Genomic DNA, 20,201 nt, shown 5'->3' on the forward strand with positions numbered 1-20,201 from the left:
TGCCTCTTCATGGGGGTCCCGCCGCTGGGGACCCCCGTTATCTTGCACGCAGCATCCCGGTTACAATGTAACCGGGATGCTGCATGCTTTGGATTGTAACCGGGATGCTGCGTCCTTTGGATAGGGGATAAGATGTTTTAGCGCCGGAGTACCCCTTTAAATCAAATAATATCCATTATAAAAGACTATGGAAATGTTGGGCACAGTCAGTGCACAGCCACTTTTTCACAGGTTTTCATTGTGCACATAATTTGATTAAATATATAAACATATTTTATTCCTGTTTTATGGACATATTTTACTATTCCTTTTGCATTGTTTGAACATAGCCTTCAGCTGTATTAACACTGTCACAGACATTCAATTGAATGGTTCCACATATTTTTAATAAACTAAACCCAAATCCTTCTTAATTGAAAGGAAAATATAGTCCTTTACTTGGTCGTACTGTTATACAACAGATGTGTATTGAATATCAATTACATGTGAAAGGTATATAAAGCAAATTAATTCAGTACTTCATTGGAGAAGTGTACTTCTGACAATCTTGTTCATCCAAGTGTATGTTTGTAGGATTTTAAGAACTGTGAAATTTTACCTGCCCTTCAGGGCTAATCCACACTACTGTTTTGTTACACTTAGTCTTTGTGAAACAAATGGTTATATTGAATGATCATATTTCTTTCTATGAGAAAGAAACTGCTGCCAAAGTGCATATGTTTACAGTAATGATAAGAAATACTGCAAATGAACACTAAAATTCCCCTAAAAGTTGCTATCATTGCTTAAAGGGGTACTCCGGTGGAAAACTTTTTTTTTTCTTTTTTCTTTTTTTAAACTCAACTGGTGCCAGAAAGTTAAACAGATTTGTAAATTACTTCTATTTAAAAATCGTATTTCTTCTAGTACTTATCAGCTGGAAGATCTTTTCTTTTAAAATTTATTTTCTGTCTGACCACAGCGCTCTCTGTTAACACCTCTGTCCATGTCAGGAACTGTCTAGAGCAGGATAGGTTTACTATGGGGATTTGCTCCTACTCTGGACAGTTCCTGACATTGCCAGAGGTGGTCAGACAGAAAATAAATTCAAAAAGAAAAGAACTTCCTCTGTAGTATCAAGCAGCTGATAAGTACTGGAAGGATTAAGATTTTTAAATAGAAGTAATTAAATAATCTGTTTAACTTTTTGGAACCAGTTGATTTAAAAATAAATAAATAAAAAAACTCCACCGAAATACCCCTTTAACATAATCTAAAAGTCAGAAAGAAAGTCAAAGAGTCAACAAGAAATGTTTATAAAAAAAATCTACAGGGTTCAATATATACAGTCAACCAAATTGTCCAAATGTAAATGCAAATTGGGTAAAACACTTAATATAAACCAATTTGTTAAATGATCAGAGCCAAATGTGACAACCACTCTAGACATAAATTTGAAGAAATGCAAGGATGGATACATATGTACAAAGGATTGAGATCAACCTCTTCCTTTTAGGACACGTTTGTCTTTAACATTATTAAATTGTCTCCGTGACTTGTGTGAAGTTGTATATCATTCATGTGGGACACATGTTACTTATATGTCAACAACAAACATAGGATAGATAATTTAACCCTTACCTACCCCCATTTGCCAGGGTAGGGGTTTTTAGATAGGAGGACGGGATAGGAGGTCAAGATAGGAGGTCACGATATGAGGACGGGATAGGAAGTTGGGATAGGATGTCGAGATAGGAGGACGGGATAGGAGGTCGGGATAGGAGGTCAAGATAGTAGGACGGGATAGGAGGTCGAGACAGGAGGACGGAATAGGAGGACGGTATAGGAGGTCGAGAAAGGATGTCGCGATAGGAGGACAGGATAGAAGGTCGGGATAGGAGGTCGAGAAAGGAGGTCGGGATAGGAGGAAGGGTATGTGTGTATGTTCCAGCATCATGTCTAAACGGCTAAAGATATTAACATGAAACTTGGCACACATGTTACTTATTGTTACATCTTAACCCTTACTCATTCCCTATTTGCCAGGGTCGGGGTTTTTGTTTAACCCCTTAAGGACTGAGCCCTTTTTCACCTTAAGGACTCGGCCATTTTTTGCACATCTGACCACTGTCACTTTAAACATTAATAACTCTGGAATGCTTTTAGTTATCATTCTGATTCCGAGATTGTTTTTTCGTGACATATTCTACTTTAACGTAGTGGTAAAATTTTTTGGTAACTTGCATCCTTTCTTGGTGAAAAATCCCAAAATTTGATGAAAAATGTGAAAATTTTGCATTTTTCTAACTTTGAAGCTCTCTGCTTGTAAGGAAAATGGATATTCCAAATAATTTTTTTTTGTATTCACATATACAATATGTCTACTTTATATTTGCATCATAAAATTGATGAGTTTTTACTTTTGGAAGACACCAGAGGGCTTCAAAGTTCCGCAGCAATTTTCCAATTTTTCACAAAATTTTGAAACTCACTTTTTTTCAGGGACCAGTTCAGGTTTGAAGTGGATTTGAAGGGTCTTCATATTAGAAATACCCCATAAATGACCCTATTATAAAAACTGCACCCCCGAAAGTATTCAAAATGACATTCAGTAAGCGTTTTAACCCTTTACGGGTTTCACAGGAATAGCAGCAAAGTGAAGGAGAAAATTCACAATCTTAATTTTTTACACTCGCATGTTCTTGTAGACCCAATTTTTGAATTTTTGCAAGGGGTAAAAAGGAGAAAATTTTTACTTGTATTTGAAACCCAATTTCTCTCGAGTAAGCACATACCTCATATGTCCATGTAAAGTGTTCGGCGGGCGCAGAAGAGGGCTCAGAAGGGAAGGAGCGTCAAATGGTTTTTGGGGGGCATGTCACCTTTAGGAAGTCCCTATGGTGCCAGAACAGCAAAAAACCCCACATGGCATACCATTTTGGAAACTAGACCCCTCGGGGAACGTAACAAGGGGTAATGTGAACCTTAATACCCCACAGGTGATTCACGACATTTGCATATGTGGTTTCCCTAAAGTTTTACATTTTTAAAAAGGGTAATAGCAGAAAATACCCCCCAAAATTTGAAGCCCAATTTCTCCCGATTCAGAAAACACCCCATATGGGGGTGAAAAGTGCTCTGCTGGCGCACTACAGGTCTCAGAAGAGAAGGAGTCACATTTGGCTTTTTTGAAGAAAATTTTGCTCTGGGGGCATGCCGCATTTAGGAAGCCCCTATGGTGCCAGGACAGCAAAAAAAAAAAACACATGGCATACCATTTTGGAAACTAGACCCCTCGGGGAACGTAACAAGGGGTAAAGTGAACCTTAATACCCTACAGGTGTTTCACGACTTTTGCATATGTAAAAAAAAATAAAAACATTTACCTAAAATGCTTGGTTTCCCAAAAAATTTACATTTATACAAAGGGTTAAAGCAGAAAATACCCCCAAAATTTGAAGCCCAATTTCTCCCGATTCAGAAAACACCCCATATGGGGATGAAAAGTGCTCTGCTGGCGCACTACAGGTCTCAGAAGAGAAGGAGTCACATTTGGCTTTTTGAAAGCAAATTTTGCTCTGGGGGCATGCCGCATTTAGGAAGCCCCTATGGTGCCAGGACCGCAAAATAACCCCACATGGCATACCATTTTGGAAACTAGAGCCCTCGGGGAATGTAACAAGGGGTTAAGTGAACCTTAATACCCCACAGGCGTTTCACGACTATTGCATATGTAAAAAAAATAAAAAAAAATTTACCTAAAATGCTTCTTTTCCCAAAAACTTTACATTTTTAAAAAGGGTAAAAGCAGAAAATACCCCCCAAAATTTGAAGCCCAATTTCTCCCGAGTACGGCGATACCCCATATGTGACCCTTAACTGTTGCCTTGAAATACGACAGGGCTCCAAAGTGAGAGCGCCATGCGCATTTGAGTCCTAAATTAGGGATTGCATAGGGGTGGACATAGGGGTATTCTACGCCAGTGATTCCCAAACAGGGTGCCTCCAGCTGTTTCAAAACTCCCAGCATGCTTGGACAGTCAACGGCTGTCCGACAATACTGGGAGTTGTTGTTTTGCAACAGCTGGAGGCTCCGTTTTGGAAACCGTGGCGTACCAGATGTTTTTCATTTTTATTGGGGAGGGGAGGGGGGCTGTATAGGGGTATGTGTATATGTAGTGTTTTTTACTTTTTATTTTATTTTGTGGTAGTGTAGTGTAGTGTTTTTAGGGTACAGTCGCCTGGGCGAGGGTTCACAGTAGTTTCTCGCTGGCAGTTTGAGCTGTTGCAGAAAATTAGCTGCAGCTCAAACTTGCAGCCGCATACTTACTGTAAGCCTCCGCCCATGTGAGTGTACCCTGTACATTCACATTGGGGGAGACATCCAGCTGTTGCAAAACTACAACTCCCAGCATGCGCTGACAGACTGTACATGCTGAGAGTTTTAGTTTTGCAACAGCTGTAGGCACACTGGTTATGTATCACGGAGTTTGTGACCTTACTCAGTGTTTCAAAACCAGTGTGCCTCCAGCTGTTGCAAAACTACAACTCCCAGCATGTACGGTGCATGGTGTAAGGTGACTGCTGGGAGTTGTAGTTTGCAACAGCTGGAGGCACACCGGTCGTGAAACACTGAGTTAGGTAAAAAAAAAAAAAACTCTAAGTTTCACAACCAGTGTGCCTTCAGCTGTTGCAAAACTACAACTCTCAGCAGTCACCGACAGCACACGGGCATGCTGGGAGTTGTAGTTATGCAACCAGTAGATGCACCACTACAACTCCCAGCATGCACTTTAGTTGTTTGTGCAAGCTGGGAGTTGTAGTTATACAACAGCTGAAAGTACACTTTTCCATAGAAAAGATGTGCCTCCAGCTGTTGCAAAACCGTAAGTCCCAGCATGCCCATAAGGGAATGCTGGGAGTTGTGGTGGTCTGCCTCCTGCTGTTGCATAACTACAGCTCCCAGCATGCCCTTTTTGCATGCTGGGAGCTGTTGCTAAGCAACAGCAGGAGGCTGTAACTCACCTCCTGCTGCTGCTCCATCGCAGACTGTCCCTCGCCGCGGCCGTCACTCCTGGGGCCCCGATCCCAACATGGACGCCGGGGATCGGGGTCCCCAGCACCCGGGGTCGTCTTCCCGCACCCGCTCACGCCCTCCGGAAGAGGGGCGGAGCGGGTGCGGGAGTGACGCCCGCAGCAGGCGCACTGATTGGTCGGCCGGTAATCCGGTCGACAAATCAGGGCGATCGTGAGGTGGCACCAGTGCCACCTCACCCCTGCAGGCTCTGGCTGTTCGGGGCCGTCAGAGACGGCCCCGAACAGCCAGTAATTCTGGGTCACCGGGTCACCGGAGACCCGATTGACCCGGAATCGCCGCAGATCGCTGGACTGAATTGTCCAGCGATCTGCGGTGATCGCCGACATGGGGGGGCATAATGACCCCCCTGGGCGATATGCCGGGATGCCTGCTGAACGATTTCAGCAGGCATCTGGCTCCGGTCCCCAACCGGCTAGCGGTGGGGACCGGAATTCCCACGGGCGCATGGATACGCCCTGCATCCTTAAGGACTCGGGATGCAGGGCGTATCCATACGCCCTGCGTCCTTAAGAGGTTAAAGTCCATAAAAAGTCTATGGGAAATATATGTTTCTGCATATTTTCCTAATGGCTGGAGATATTTCGATAATACTTGGTCACATGATACTTATATGCCATCTTAAAATATAGGATAGTTAATTTAACCCTTAACTACCTTCATTTGTGAGGGTTGGGATTTTTTTTAATGTCCCATCCATATCAAAGGAGAAATGTATGTTCCCACATAACTCCCGTATGGCTGGAGATATTTCAATAATACCTGGTACACATATTACTTATATGTCAAATAAAAAGATATGATAGTTAAATTAACCCTTACCTACACCCTTATATAAAAGATGGGTTTTTGTTTAAAGTCCCATGCAAGTATATGGGGTTTCCAGTACCTTACTCCATAAGCTCCGCTCTGCAACTTCTGGTGAATGTGTAAATTCAGCTTGCAAGCCACACCCCATCTCACAAAGACTTGCCTACATTTTATGCCCCACCCCTTTTATTATCTACCCTTTTTGTGCATCGGTGTGGCTTGCAAATCACGCCCAGTCCCACAAAGCCACATCCCCTTCTATTTTCAGCTTACAATACCTTCATCACAAATCAGTCTCACCTGAGGACAGTATATGAGGATGGGACATAAGGACGGGATATGAGATTGGAATATGAGGATGGGATATCATGATGGGATATAAGGACAGTATATGAGAATGGGATATGAGGACAGGATATGAGGTCGGGATATGAGGACGGGATACGAAGTTGAGATAGGAGGACGGGAAATGAGGTCAAGATAGGAGGTCGGGATATGAGGACGGGATATGAGGATGGGATATGAGGTTGAGATATGAGGACAGAATATGATTATGGTATACGGGGTTGAGATAGGAGGTCGAGATAGGAGGACAGGATAGGAGGTCGAGCTATGAGGTCGAGATATGAGGTTGGGATATGAGGACGGGATATGAGGACGAAATAGGAGGACGGGATAGAAGGTCAGGATAGGAGGACAGGATAGGAGGTTGGGATAGGAGGTTGAGATATGAGGTCAAGATATGAGGACGGGATATGAGGATAGGATATAAGGTCGAGATAGGAGGACGGGATAGAAGGTCGGGATATGAGGACGGGATATGAGGTCGAGATAGGAGGTCGGGATATGAGGACGGGATAGGGGGACGGGATATGAGGTCGAGATATGATGATGGGATAGGAGGTCAGGATATGAGGTTGAGATATGAGGATGAGATATGAGGTCGAGATATGAGATCGGGATATGAGGAAGGGATATGAGGACAGGATATGGGGTTGAGATATGACAACAATATATGAGGATGGGATATGAACTCCTTTGTTGATTTTCCTCCCCAACAAGGATTTGGAAGGAAAAACCGGGCAACGCCTGGTACTCAGCTAGTATGTCAAATAACAATATAAGATAGTTAAATTAACCCTTACCTACACCTTTATATAAAAAAAGTTTTTTTGTTTCAAGTCCCATGCAAGTATATGGGACTTCCAGTACCTTACTCCACAAACTCTGCATCTCCTGGTGAATGTGTCAGTCCGGCTTGAAAGCCACACCCCATCTCACAAAGACATGCCCACTGTTTAAGCCCCACCCTTTTATTCTCTACCCTTTTTGTACATTGGTCTGGCGTGCAAATCAGACCCAGTCCCACAAAGCCACGTCACTTCTACAGGGTGGGCCATTTATATGGATACACCTTAATAAAATGGGAATGGTTAGTGATATTCACTTCCTGTTTGTTGCATATTAGTATATGTGAGGGGGGAAACTTTTCAAGATGGGTAGTGACCATAGCGGGCATTTTGAAGTCAGCCATTTTGAATCCAACTTTTGTTTTTTCAATAGGAAAGGGTCATGTGACACATCAAACTTATTGGGAATTTCACAAGAAAAACAATGATGTGCTTGGTTTTAACGTAACTTTATTCTTTCATGAGTTATTTACAAGTTTCTGACCACTTATAAAATGTGTTCAATGTGCTGCCCATTGTGTTGGATTGTCAATGCAACCCTCTTCTCCCACTCTTCACACACTGATAGCAACATCGCAGGAGAAATGCTAGCACAGGCTTCCGGTATCCATAGTTTCAGGTGCTGCACATCTTGTATCTTCACAGCATAGACAATTGCCTTCAGATGACCCCAAAGATGAAAGTCTAAGGGGGTCAGCTTGGGAGACCTTGGGGGCCATTCAACTGGCCCACGATGACCAATCCACTTTCCAGGAAACTGTTCATCTAGGAATGCTCGAACCTGACACCCATAATGTGGTGGTGCACCATCTTGCTGGAAAAACTCAGGGAACTTGCCAGCTTCAGTGCATAAAGAGGGAAAAACATCATCATGTAGCAATTTTGCATATCCAGTGGCCTTGAGGTTTCCATTGATGAAGAATGGCCCCACTGTCTTTGTACCCCATATACTACACCATACCATCAATTTGTGTGTTCCAACCGTCTTGGAGGGATCTATCCAATGTGGGTTAGTGTCAGACCAATAGCGGTGGTTTTATTTGTTAACTTCCCCATTCATGAACAAAATCTTCTGTGTAAACTGAGGGTCCTGTTCCAATTTTTGTTTTGCCCATTCTGCAGCACCTGAAACTATGGATACTGGAAGTCTGTGCTAGCATTTCTCCTGCAGTGTTGCTATCGGTGTGTGAAGAGTGGGAGAAGAGAGTTGCATTGACAATCCAACACAATTGGCAGCACATTGAATACATTTTATAAGTGGTCAGAAACTTGTAAATTACTCATGAAAGAATAAAGTTACATTAAAACCGAGCACATCATTGTTTTTGTGAAATAAATTGCCACCATTTTCCCAAAATGGCCACCATGGTCACCACCCATCTTGAAAAGTTTCCCCCCTCACATATACTAATGTGCCACAAACATGAAGTTAATATCACCAACCATTCCCATTTTATTAAGGTGTATCCATATAAATGGCCCACCCTGTATTTTAAGCTTACAATATCTTAATCACAAATCAGTCCCACCTTAGTATAGGACATGAGGATGGGACATAAGGACGGGATGTGAGGACAACATGTGAGGTCGGGACATGAAGTTTGGACAAGAGGACGGGATATGGGGTTGGGCTATGAGGATGGGATAGGAGGTCGGGATATGAGGTCGAGATAGGAGGACGGGATATGATAACAATATATCAGGACATGATAGGAGGATGGGATATGGGGAAGGCATATGACAGCAATATATGAGGATGGGATATAAAGTCAAAAGCTTCCTCCTTTGTTGATTTTCCTCCCCAAAAAGGTTTAGGAAGGAAGAAAAGGGCAATGCCAGGTACTCAGCTAGTATATATATATATATATATATATATATATATATATATATATACACAGTCATGGCTGTAAATTTTGGCACCCCTGAAATTTTTCAAGAAAATTAAGTCTCTCTCACAGAAAAGGATTGTTTTCCTATACACATTATATTCTCTTTGTGTGTGTTGGAACTAAACTAAAAAAGGGAAGAAAAAAAAGCAAATTGGACATAATGGCATGCAAACTCCAAAAATGGGCTGGACAAATTTATTGCCACCCTTTCAAAATTGTGGAAAAACAAGATTGCATCAAGCATGTGATGCTCCTTTAAACTCACGTAGGGCAAGTAACAGGTGTGGGCAATATAACAATCACACCTGAAAGCAGATAAAAAGGAGAGTAGTTCACTTAGTCTTTGCATTGTGTGTCTGTGTGTGCCACACTAAGCATGGGCAACAGAAAGAGGAGAAAAGAACTGTCTGAGGACTTGAGCTAATCTCCCTGGGCGCGGATGAAAGAGAAAAATTGATGAAAGGTGTCAACGCAGGATAGTCCGGATGGTGGATAAACAGCCCCAAACAAGTTCCAAAGATATTCAAGCTGTCCTGCAGACTCGGGGAGCATCAGTGTCAGAGCGAACTATCCGTCGACATTTAAATGAAATGAAAAGCTATGGCAGGAGACCCAGGCGGACCCCACTGCTCACTCAGAGGCAAAAAAAAGCAAGACAAAATTTTTCCAAAATGAACATGAGTAAGCCAAAATCCTTCTGGGAAAACATCTTGTGGACAGATCAGAGCAAGATAGAGCTTTTTGGTAAAGCACATCATTCTACTGTTCACCGAAAACGGAATGAGGCCTACAAATAAAAGAACACAGTACTTACAGTGAAATATGTTGGAGGTTCAATTATGTTTTGGGGTTGTTTTCCTGAATCTGGCACTGGGTGCCTTGAATGTGTGCAAGGCATCACGAATTCTGAGAATTACCAATGGATTTTGGGTCACACTGTACAGCCAGTGTCAGAAAGCTGGGTTTGCATTCAAAATCTTTGGTCTACCAGCAGGACAATGACCCCAAACATATATCGAAAAGCATCCAGAAATGGATAGCAACAAAGCGCTGGAGAGTTCTGAAGTGGCCAGCAATGAGTCCAGATCTTAATCCCATTTAAAGGGTACCTTTCATCAAAAAAACTTTTGATATTTTATAGATTAATGTATGGAGAATAACTTTCCAATTGCATGTTATTAAAAAATATGCTTCTTTCTATTTAATTTTCCACTTTGAAAAAATGACCACTAGGGGTCTACCTACAAGTCCTTTTTTTTTTATAGATTTCAGACTCATGCTGGAGTCCTAAATCTCAGACTGCAGCCGGGACACAGACAAACTCCCTGGCAGGGAGCAGTGCTGAGTTTGTCTGTGTTCCGGCTGCAGTCTTAGATTTAGGACTCCAGCATGAGTGGTCATTTTTTCAAAGTGGAAAATTAAATAGAAAGAAGCATATTTTTTAATAACATGCAATTGGAAAGTTATTCTGCATACATTAATCTATAATATAACAAAAGTTTTTTTGATGAAAGGTACCCTTTAACACCTGTGGAGAGATCTTAAAATTGCTGTTGGGAAAAGGGGCCCTTCCAATAAGAGAGACCTGGAACAGTTTGCAAAGGAAGAGTGGTCCAACATTCCAGCTGAGATCCGGCTGAGAGGTGTAAGAAGCTTATTGATGGTTATAGAAAGCGATGGATTTTAGTAAGTTTTTCCAAATGGAGTACAAACAAATATTAAGTTAAGGGTGCCAATAATTTTGTCCAACCCATTTTTGCAGTTTGGTGTGACATTAAGTCCAATTTTCTTTTTTTCCTCCCTTTTTTGGTTTAGTTCCAATACACATAATGGAAATAAACATGTGTATAGCAAAACATGTGTTACTGCAATCCTTTTCTGTGAGAAATACTTCAGTTTCTAGAAAAATTTCAGGGGTGTCAATATATATAAGACAAAATAAAGGCAGCACTCCTAGTAATGGTGAGGTGGGTGAAAACAGATGAGGTCCAGATCACGGAGCTCGTTGCGTCAATAATGAAGAAGAAACTGTAGCACTCACGCCGTGACTATACTTTACTTCCGATAGCGGTCGGCGCGATAGTCACGGCGTGACGTCACTTCCAAGGCTTTTTACTACGCTATACAGGTCCCGCCCAGAGCTTCCGTCACTGTAAGTTTATTATTTTCTTTATTACCATTCAGGCACTTATGTTTGCTCACATGTTATCACTGGATTAAACACGTCAGGTAGTACACTCCTGCCATATGCTTATTGTGTACCTGACATGCCTCGATTCTATTATATACTACACGTGTACCATTGTTTTGTTTGTTATGCTAATTATTGATGTCATTATGAGATCATCACCTCCACCATATTTAATGCGATCTTGTGCCCAATGTAAATGCTTGAAAATGGCTGCTTGCATGCAGCCGAAACGATGCCTTGATGCCTAAGTTGGAATAAATTTCTACACCGTTTTCCACAACTCTGCGAGTGCTACAGTTTATTCTTCATCATATTTATATATATATATATATATATATATATATATATATATATATATATATATATATTAGGGATTGACCGATTATCGGTGTGGCCGATATTATCGTCCGATAATCACAATTTTGGGCATTATCGGTATCGGCAATTACCTTGCCGATAAGCCGATAATGCCCCGCCCCCCGCACCGCCCCCACCGCACAGCGACCGCCCCCCCTGACCCGCCGCACCGCAAACGCGACCGCCCCCCGACCCACAGCACCGCGTCGCACCCCCCACCGTAGTGCTGGGCGGTATACCGGTATGGATTTTTGCCCATACCGCTATACCGGTCGGGCCCCTCCCCCACCCTCCGAGTCAATAAAAAAAATTAAACTTACCCGTAATAGGGGTGGTCCGGGCCATCCATCCTTCCTGTAGTGTCCGGCGGCGTTCCGGGTGAACCGGTCTGGGCTGTCCTTCTCCGGCGGTCATCTTATCCACTCTGGGCAGGCTCCGGCCTAGTAGCTGCATAGACGGCGCTACGCCGTGACGTCAGGTGCGTCACTGCGCACTGGCGTCACTGCGCAGCGGCCTCTATGCAGCGTACTAGGCCGGAGCATGCCCGGAGTGGAGAAGATGACCGCTGGAGAAGAAGGACAGCCTGGACCGGTTCACCCGGAACGCCCCCGGACACTACAGGAAGGATGGATGGCTCGGACCACCCTGACAGGTAGGGGGAGAGAAGCGGGTGGTGGCGACGGCGGCGGCCTATGGCCCCGCAAAAGCCACTGCAGTGCATTGATTTAAAGCGCCCGCTTTAAATCAATGATCTGCAGCGGTGTCGCGGGGGGATAAATAGCCGATAACTTATACCGAAATATCGGTATAAGTTATCGGCTATCGGCCCTAACCTCCATCGATTGTCGGTATCGGTATCGGCCCTAAAAAAACGATATTGGGCGATATATATATATATATATATATATATATATATATATAATTTTTTTTTTTTTATGCATTTCTTAATGTGTTTTATGCAAATAATGCTAGTCTGACTGTGCTCTAAGCCCTAAGGCAGCACACCTATTTTACAATATGTGTAGTTTACCTATGATGAATGGATAAAGATATTATACAGGGTACACAACAAATTGCAGTGAAGCCGCTCTTGTTATTGTGATCAATACATCAACACTAGCAGAGGAATTATTGGCATTTAAAATACCACTCCTACGCAGTGTTATGAAGTTAATTCATCTTTCTAAATCTTATTGATTTCCCTTAATAAATCCCTTAACACTAGTTACCTCATTTTTTTATATCTGCATGTTCCCTTTTTTTACGATGGTTATATTTCATGTGATGTGCAGTAAACAGTGCCTTAATAAGCACTTCTAATACAGACATTGTTACACTGATACATACAAGCACTGAAATATCGCCACCACATAATTTATTAATGTGCTACTAAAGGTAACGTAAAAAAAATCGTTCAACGCCCTTCTACAACAAAGCGGAATCTATGAAAAAAGAGATCAAAAGGTTATGTGCAGCACAGGCATTTCTTTCGATTTGAAATAGGTGTAAAGATTTATTATTATTTGTTTTTACATCTTTCATTTATGAACGTTGGATGATATCTAATTCAGTTCAAAAATTAATTTCACCTAGAATTCACTTGCAGAAACCGATATTACAGTTTAAATATACAGTCAGGGTTTCCTGTAAGCATTGGTTGGCACATGGCACTGCTGGAAAAACAACATAGGCAAAGTTGGTAACAATGCGTTCATGTAGGACATACAGAGCTCATAGCGGCTGTCAGATCATGATGCCGCTGTGTACTCATCCTGTATTGATTTCTGATAACAGAGACCCATGCAGGAGCAGTGAGCTTAATAGAACAGTCACGTATAGACAATATAAGCTCTTGACATTTCCTTATCTTGTATTGTTCCGGACATACATCCTATATTGAAATATATATATTTTTTTATTCCTTTTGCAATGTTCCCATCTCATTTCTCCTGACACTGTCTATTTGTTTAGTGTCTATACATTGGATTGTTAGGAAATTACCTTTGGTTATTTTACCTTCTGGGCAACATAGTCCTTATACCAAAGCTCACCATAGACATTGTTTTCCCCATAATACAACATTTTATGCAATCAGGAAATTTAATGCACATAAGGAAAGTAGCATACAGAAAATGATACAGTTAACTATCCTATCTGTATATTCATCAATCCATCCTTGTTAAATGTATAACATTTTAAGGCCATATTTACATAGCGTAAAATGTGCGGAATGTCCTCCCAGAAAACACATTCGGACATTCTTCACGTGTGAATAATCCAGCTGGTGCTAAGGCCCCTCGGAAATGTGCTCTATCATAGACAACAATGCATTTTTGAATAAAATCCGAGAAAAGAATAGACAAGTCTATTCTTTTTGCGGATGCTGGAACCAGGATTTCCGCTGCAGAAATTCCAACGAGTAAACATCCCCTAAAGATGACCCTGAAGAAGGAAATGTACTCAAAGAAAATTGCTGAGCTAAGAGCCACCATATTTAGATCCAAAAGTATTTCACATAGCTCAGAATTTCATAGCTATATGTCTAATATTGTTATTATATAAAAATGAAGCCATTCCATGGATACCTAGATTTAAAGGAAATATATCCACTCATTAATACAACCATTTCAAAGAAAATAAAGACTTTGAAAGTTTCCAGATGAAATGTACATCATCTTAATATGATATGGGAGAAAACAATTTATTTGACATAATTTACAAATATTCTAATACATTAGGCAATGCATATTTATATTTATAGTAAAGAAATCATTTCTTGTATGTTTTATGTTATGTTGCTATAAGCATTATGATGCCATTTTCCTGTTAAATTCTATAAGCCTGTTTACAATATTGCCATGAAAATGAGAAAAATGCACATTGTAGACAAACAAGCATTACAAATCAAACATGCATTATGACCTAAATTTATTTCCTGTCCTAATTAAGCAGAAAAACATTAAAACACTTTTAACTTAATCATATTGTGTGAGATTATGTTTGTTTACTTTGATATTTTAAAGGAGGACTATTGTGCAGGAAAATTTATCCCCTATCTTTTGAATAATAAGTGTCTGATCACGGGGGTCCAACTGCTGGAATCCCCCCGATCTCCTGCATGGCACCCCAGTTCTCTCCAGGAACATGGTGTGTTGGCCCCTGCACAAAGCGGTGGCTGAAACACCCCCTCCATGTATCTCTATAGGAGAGCTGGGGATCCCATGCAATCAGATAATTATCTCCTATCCTTATGATAGGGGATACATTTTACTGCATGATAGTACTTCTTTATTCTTTATGGTTAGAAAATGTGGGAGGATCAAATGCAAATTAAAGGGGAACTCTGATACAATACATCTTTTCCCCACCATGTAGCTTTACAAGAGAGCCGTTGATACAGCGTTTGTGTATCTTTGGCTTTCCCATAGAGGTACATTGAGGGGCTTTGTGTCCGGAGCGGAGGTCGCTCCGTGCATGGAGAGAGCCAGTGTTGCAGGCAGGAGATTGTGGGAGGTCCTAGAAGTCAGAACCCTCATCCCCCTTCCCTCCCCGGGATCAGATAGAGCATAACATTTTCTGTACAGTAGTTCCCCTTTAAGAGTTTTTTTTATTTTTATTTCTACAACAATTAAAACCTATATGCACAAAACCAAAAGGAGACCAGAAAGAATAGAGACGTGTCATGAATCAACATTGCTCAAGATACTTTATCACACAAAAGACATATGAACGTGGAGAAATTCCTTCAAGGAAATTATAAACAGACAGATTAAATAGGAACCAAAGATTTATTTTGACATACTGATATTTACATTTTTATGCATGTAGTAAAAAATATTTACATGTCAATCTGTAGAGATTACTTCAATAAGCAGATTTACTTTGAGAGTACACATAGATTTCAGTATGGTATTGTTTAGTTATTTTGAAATACCATTTCTAAATATTTCTATCAAAAATATCATTAGTTCTGTATAATATTTACATGAAATAACTTCTACTTTTTGAGATAATTCTTTTTTTTTTTCAATAAATTAGAATTATTGGAGTTCTTATGATAAGAATACCCTTGACATAAAATATGTTCCTTTTCTTTGACACTATTTTCTATGGAAACCAAATCACAGCAGATTATCAATAGAAACATTTTTTTTTTAGTATGAATAGCTAGTAGTCATCCATCATATTTTTTTTTTTATTTTTTTTTTTTTTTGCAAATCATTTTCTAACCAAACCCTGTTCCATGGAGGGACTGTATGTATTTCAAAAATTTATTTTTTCAATGCAGCGTGTGAGACTAAATAGAATATAACATCTAAACTACAGGATAAGCTGGATATCAACAAATCTTGCCTTTTTAAGGAAAATGTCAGCTCTATATTTGAAGGGGTTATCCACCTATTAAAAACGTGTCCCCTATCTTCAGATCTGCTCTTCTTGCTGAAGGTCTGGTCCCCATCTAACAACATGTACTCATCTCAGCAGTGATGACCTGCTCAGCCATTCACTGGCCATAATGATGTCCCGTCTAAGTCGGTGATTGGCTGAGCATGCCATCACTGCCAAGACCAGTACATCTCACAAGGTGGTGGCTGGAGAGTTCACGGTGGAGTGCTGTATTGTGGAGAAAGGATACATTTTTAATGGCAGGATAACCCCTTTAATGTTCAGAGCTCAACTGTCAAGTTGGTGTTGCTTGCAGTATGCAACCGCCCCCCTTTACCCCTCCCTGCTTGGATTCCTGAGCCCTCTAAATCAATCATGTAGGGCAGGGGTGAGGGAGGGAGAAGGCATGTATGCTGCGGCTCAGCAATGCCTACTTGACATTTGAATTCTGAACATGATATAGAGCTGACTCTATATATTAAAACATACATATTCAGAGGCAACCATAAAAATATATGTACATATATCATTTGAACCCAACGGAACCTCTTTGCATACTTTATGCAATACAATTATTTAGCTTTTAACAGGTTTTTTTTTTACAGTTTTTTTTTTGTTAATCTGTTTAAATCTCTGTCTAGGCAAATGGCAGGAAATCTTCCCCACCTCTGAGCTGGAGTAGATTTTCATTACAATTTTCACCTGCTAGCACAATATTTTTGCCTCCTAGCTGTGACCATGCCCCATTTCATGACTCCTGTGCCATAAGCCATGCCCACTCAGAATCCACATTACATGCCATATTATAAATGTATTCTTGCTGACACTTTTTATGTAAAATATGGTGGTTCACAGGGGCAACCTATAAAGCAGCAGCAGCACATATAATGTCTTATGGGTTTCTTTTTGAAGAATGAGCAGTCTTTTTGTGTATTGTCATACATGATACATACACACAAATTTAGTGCCACATCAATTCTTTTTCCACAATGCTACTTTGCGTGTTATGTGTCCTATTTCATTTTTACATTGGTTTTTATTATTTTAAAAAGGCAGCAGTGGCTTAGTTACTGTAATGCTTTATCGTCATACTCTAAAACCAATCACTGTATAGAACCTTACATTTGTAGGTTATAAAGGGTAAATATGGCTAGAGAAGAACTAATCCATAATATCTCTTCATCAAAATTATACACCTAGGTTATCTGAAACTATAATCTGTTTTCAACTTTAAACCATTCTATTCATCATATAAAAACAAGAAGACAGCAGTCATGCCCCCTCCCATAGACTTGCATTGAGGGGTCGGGGCGTGATGTCATGAGGGGTGGGGTTATGACATCCCAAGATCCCGGCGCCGGCTCTAAGTATTCGGAACTTTTTTTTCCAAATGCTGAGCAGCAGAGTACCCCTCTTAAGAGGTTTTCCCACCTACTGTTTTCAGATCTCTGCATCACTCCGTCCTGCTCCACTTACTGGTTTTGGCGGCACCTGACCTACCCAGTTCCCATAGCAACATTATAGCAATGCAGGAAAATCCCCAGCCAGGCCAGCTTCTGTGTGTGACAGACAGCTTAAGGGACAGTACCCAAGCCATGAAGCCACATAAAGAATGTAGCTAGGCAAGGGAATGAAGCTAGGGGATCCCGGCCACCCACCACTACACAGAGGAAGTGACATCAGAAGCTTTGCTATCCACTTCAACTGTGAAGCAGTGGTCAGTATCATGTAAACAAGAAAAACAAAGGATGGGACAACAGCATAAAAAGTAATACACGTATTTTCAAAATGAATCACTTTTGCATTATCTACTAAATGCAGTTAGATGCAGGGGGTGGGAAAACCCCTTTCATATTAAATGAACATTATTGATCTGTAGCATTTGTATAATTAAAGGAGGTTTCCATTGAAAATCTAAAATAGTCTGTAAACCTAATTTTAAGATGTTAAAGAAAGAAGAGAATTAACAAACTTTGGTGAATAATGTTGTTTTTTCTTTTGTTGTTTTTAGATGGATATCTTCACCTATGTTCTAGATTTTATCCAACAACCCCTCCCCCCTGCTAAACTGTCATTCACATTTACTCAATCAGTTTAATAATTTTATGGAGAGGGGATAAGTAAAGGGAGGGTGAGTGATTGAAGAGATAAGAAGCTGCAGAGAGGCAGCAAATAGGATACACAGGGTCAAAGGATTTAAACCCATGACTTCATTCACAGCTCAGACTGTTTACTAGTGGTCTATAATTACTTCCATGCCGCTGCTGTTTCTTAGGGTATGTAAGAAGACATAGTGCAGGTTTTCTTGGCGTGTGTGTGTGCAGTGTGTCCCATATACCATAGCTGTTTGACTCCAAACACAAGCTCAGGGACAGCTGGAAATTGAAGATGAAGTCCATAGAGTAGAAATCAAATGACAGATGTAGTGCTACTCCTCTTACACACACACAAGACAGCTTATCCTAGAAAGTCCCCTAAAAAGACAGGTACTTTAATTTTATTAGATTGTATAAGACAATGCTTAGATGCAAAGATTTCGAGGAGAGAAAAGTTCCACTGTTTCCACAAGTGACTGCCCATTTGGTCACTTAATTTATACTGTCACAGCTGAAAATAAGCATTTAGCTTTTATATTCTTTTCATACTGCACTAGCAGCTAAAAGCTGTTCAAAAGCAGTTTAAAGCTGTGTTTGAAAATAGTGACAATTATTGTGACGGATGACACAAAGAATTTTGACTAAAGAGACTTAGAGAATTTAGATAACTTCCTTGATACTCATGAGCACAGTCTTATCTAAAAAATTGGCAAGCGTAGACTAGTGACATGGCTTATACGCCTCTCCCCCTACTTTACTCTGCAGCAGGTTTGAAGAAAAGAATCAATAGGGCACAGGAGGTCTGGTGATTTCTATGTATGAATGTGTCCTTTCTACTGCTTAATCATTTTTAACTTCTAAACAGAGATCGGGACTGGACAGTCACTTTGTATCAAATTATAAAAGGAGATGCAGGATAAACATCCTATTATTATAATGGGTAATGAAAACTGTGTAAGAAGCATCAGCTGGTATATTATTCTGTGTGGATCTACTCGGACAACACTAGGCATTACTTGTTCATGTGTAAAATAATGCATATAGATATATGCAAAGCTCTATCGTAAGCTCTATCGTCTAATCTATTCCATGTACTTTTCTTGAAGCTGATGGTGGCTCCAGCCAAGTGTCAAGGAGGCAGAGCTCAGCTGTTAAAGTGGCACAGCTCCTTGCTTGTTCTCACCACCAAGCTCCTACTTGATTGTAAGGTAAGCCCTGTACATCAGTAAAGGAAGGTCTGAGAGGTGAGGACAAGGGAGAAGGTGTGGCAGGCTGTGTCACTTGAGCAGCAAGGTACCACCTCCCTGACACTTGGCTGAGAAATAAGTTTGACCACTGCTTTCAGCTTTAGAAAAGGTACAGTTTTCTTTAACATCCTTACAGTTATATAATGTTCTCTGCAGCTCTAAGCAGCAAATGTATTATATTTCATTGGGGCCTCTCTTCTCTGAGAAAACCACAAAAGGTAAAACTAGATTAAATATTTAGACTTTTCCCAATAACATATCATAAGCAAATTAAAAGATTCCCCCCGTATTACAGGGAAACAGGTTATGATGAAACCTTAACAAATAATTCTAAACTTGATGAGGTTCTCTTCACTGGAAGGAACCAAATGCGAGCAGATGGAGCCTTGTGTTCACATCTGACCTGAAATGATCTTGTCTGATTGGCTGAGTTTCTGGTTAATATGATACAAAGGGAAAAAGGTTTGCCTGTATTTCTCATAAATTTTCCAAAATTCAAGTCTGTGCCAGTAGCTTGAACTTCTTGCAGAATAATTTTTAGCCGCCATATTGTAAGATTTTACACTGTTTATAAGGTCCAGTTATAGGGAGGAGGATACAGTAGTGTGTAATGGATTGATCTGCTATGGAATCCCACATTTGCCTTCTAAAGGGTTAATCACTGGATACACAGCAGCTTTCACGCCACACTGAGGCTAAGAGGAGGTTTACTTATTTTGCTACTGCTTCTAACCCCCTCCTTCTTCTACTACTCTATAATACCTAGAAATCCATCTTAATTTGCTGCTAATATATATTAACATCCAGAATGAGGCATGATAAGAGCACATCTCCCCTGTGTTTACATCCTGCACACTTACAGTATTTCCCCTCAAAGTGGACCCTCCCATCTCACCAAGCTGATAAAATAGCAAAACTTTACTGCTGCCTGTGGAGGGCCGACATCTGCTGACTTCAGGCT

The sequence above is a fragment of the Hyla sarda genome, chromosome 2 (genome assembly GCF_029499605.1).
Source record: "Hyla sarda isolate aHylSar1 chromosome 2, aHylSar1.hap1, whole genome shotgun sequence".
Classification (NCBI taxonomy): Eukaryota; Metazoa; Chordata; class Amphibia; order Anura; family Hylidae; genus Hyla; species Hyla sarda.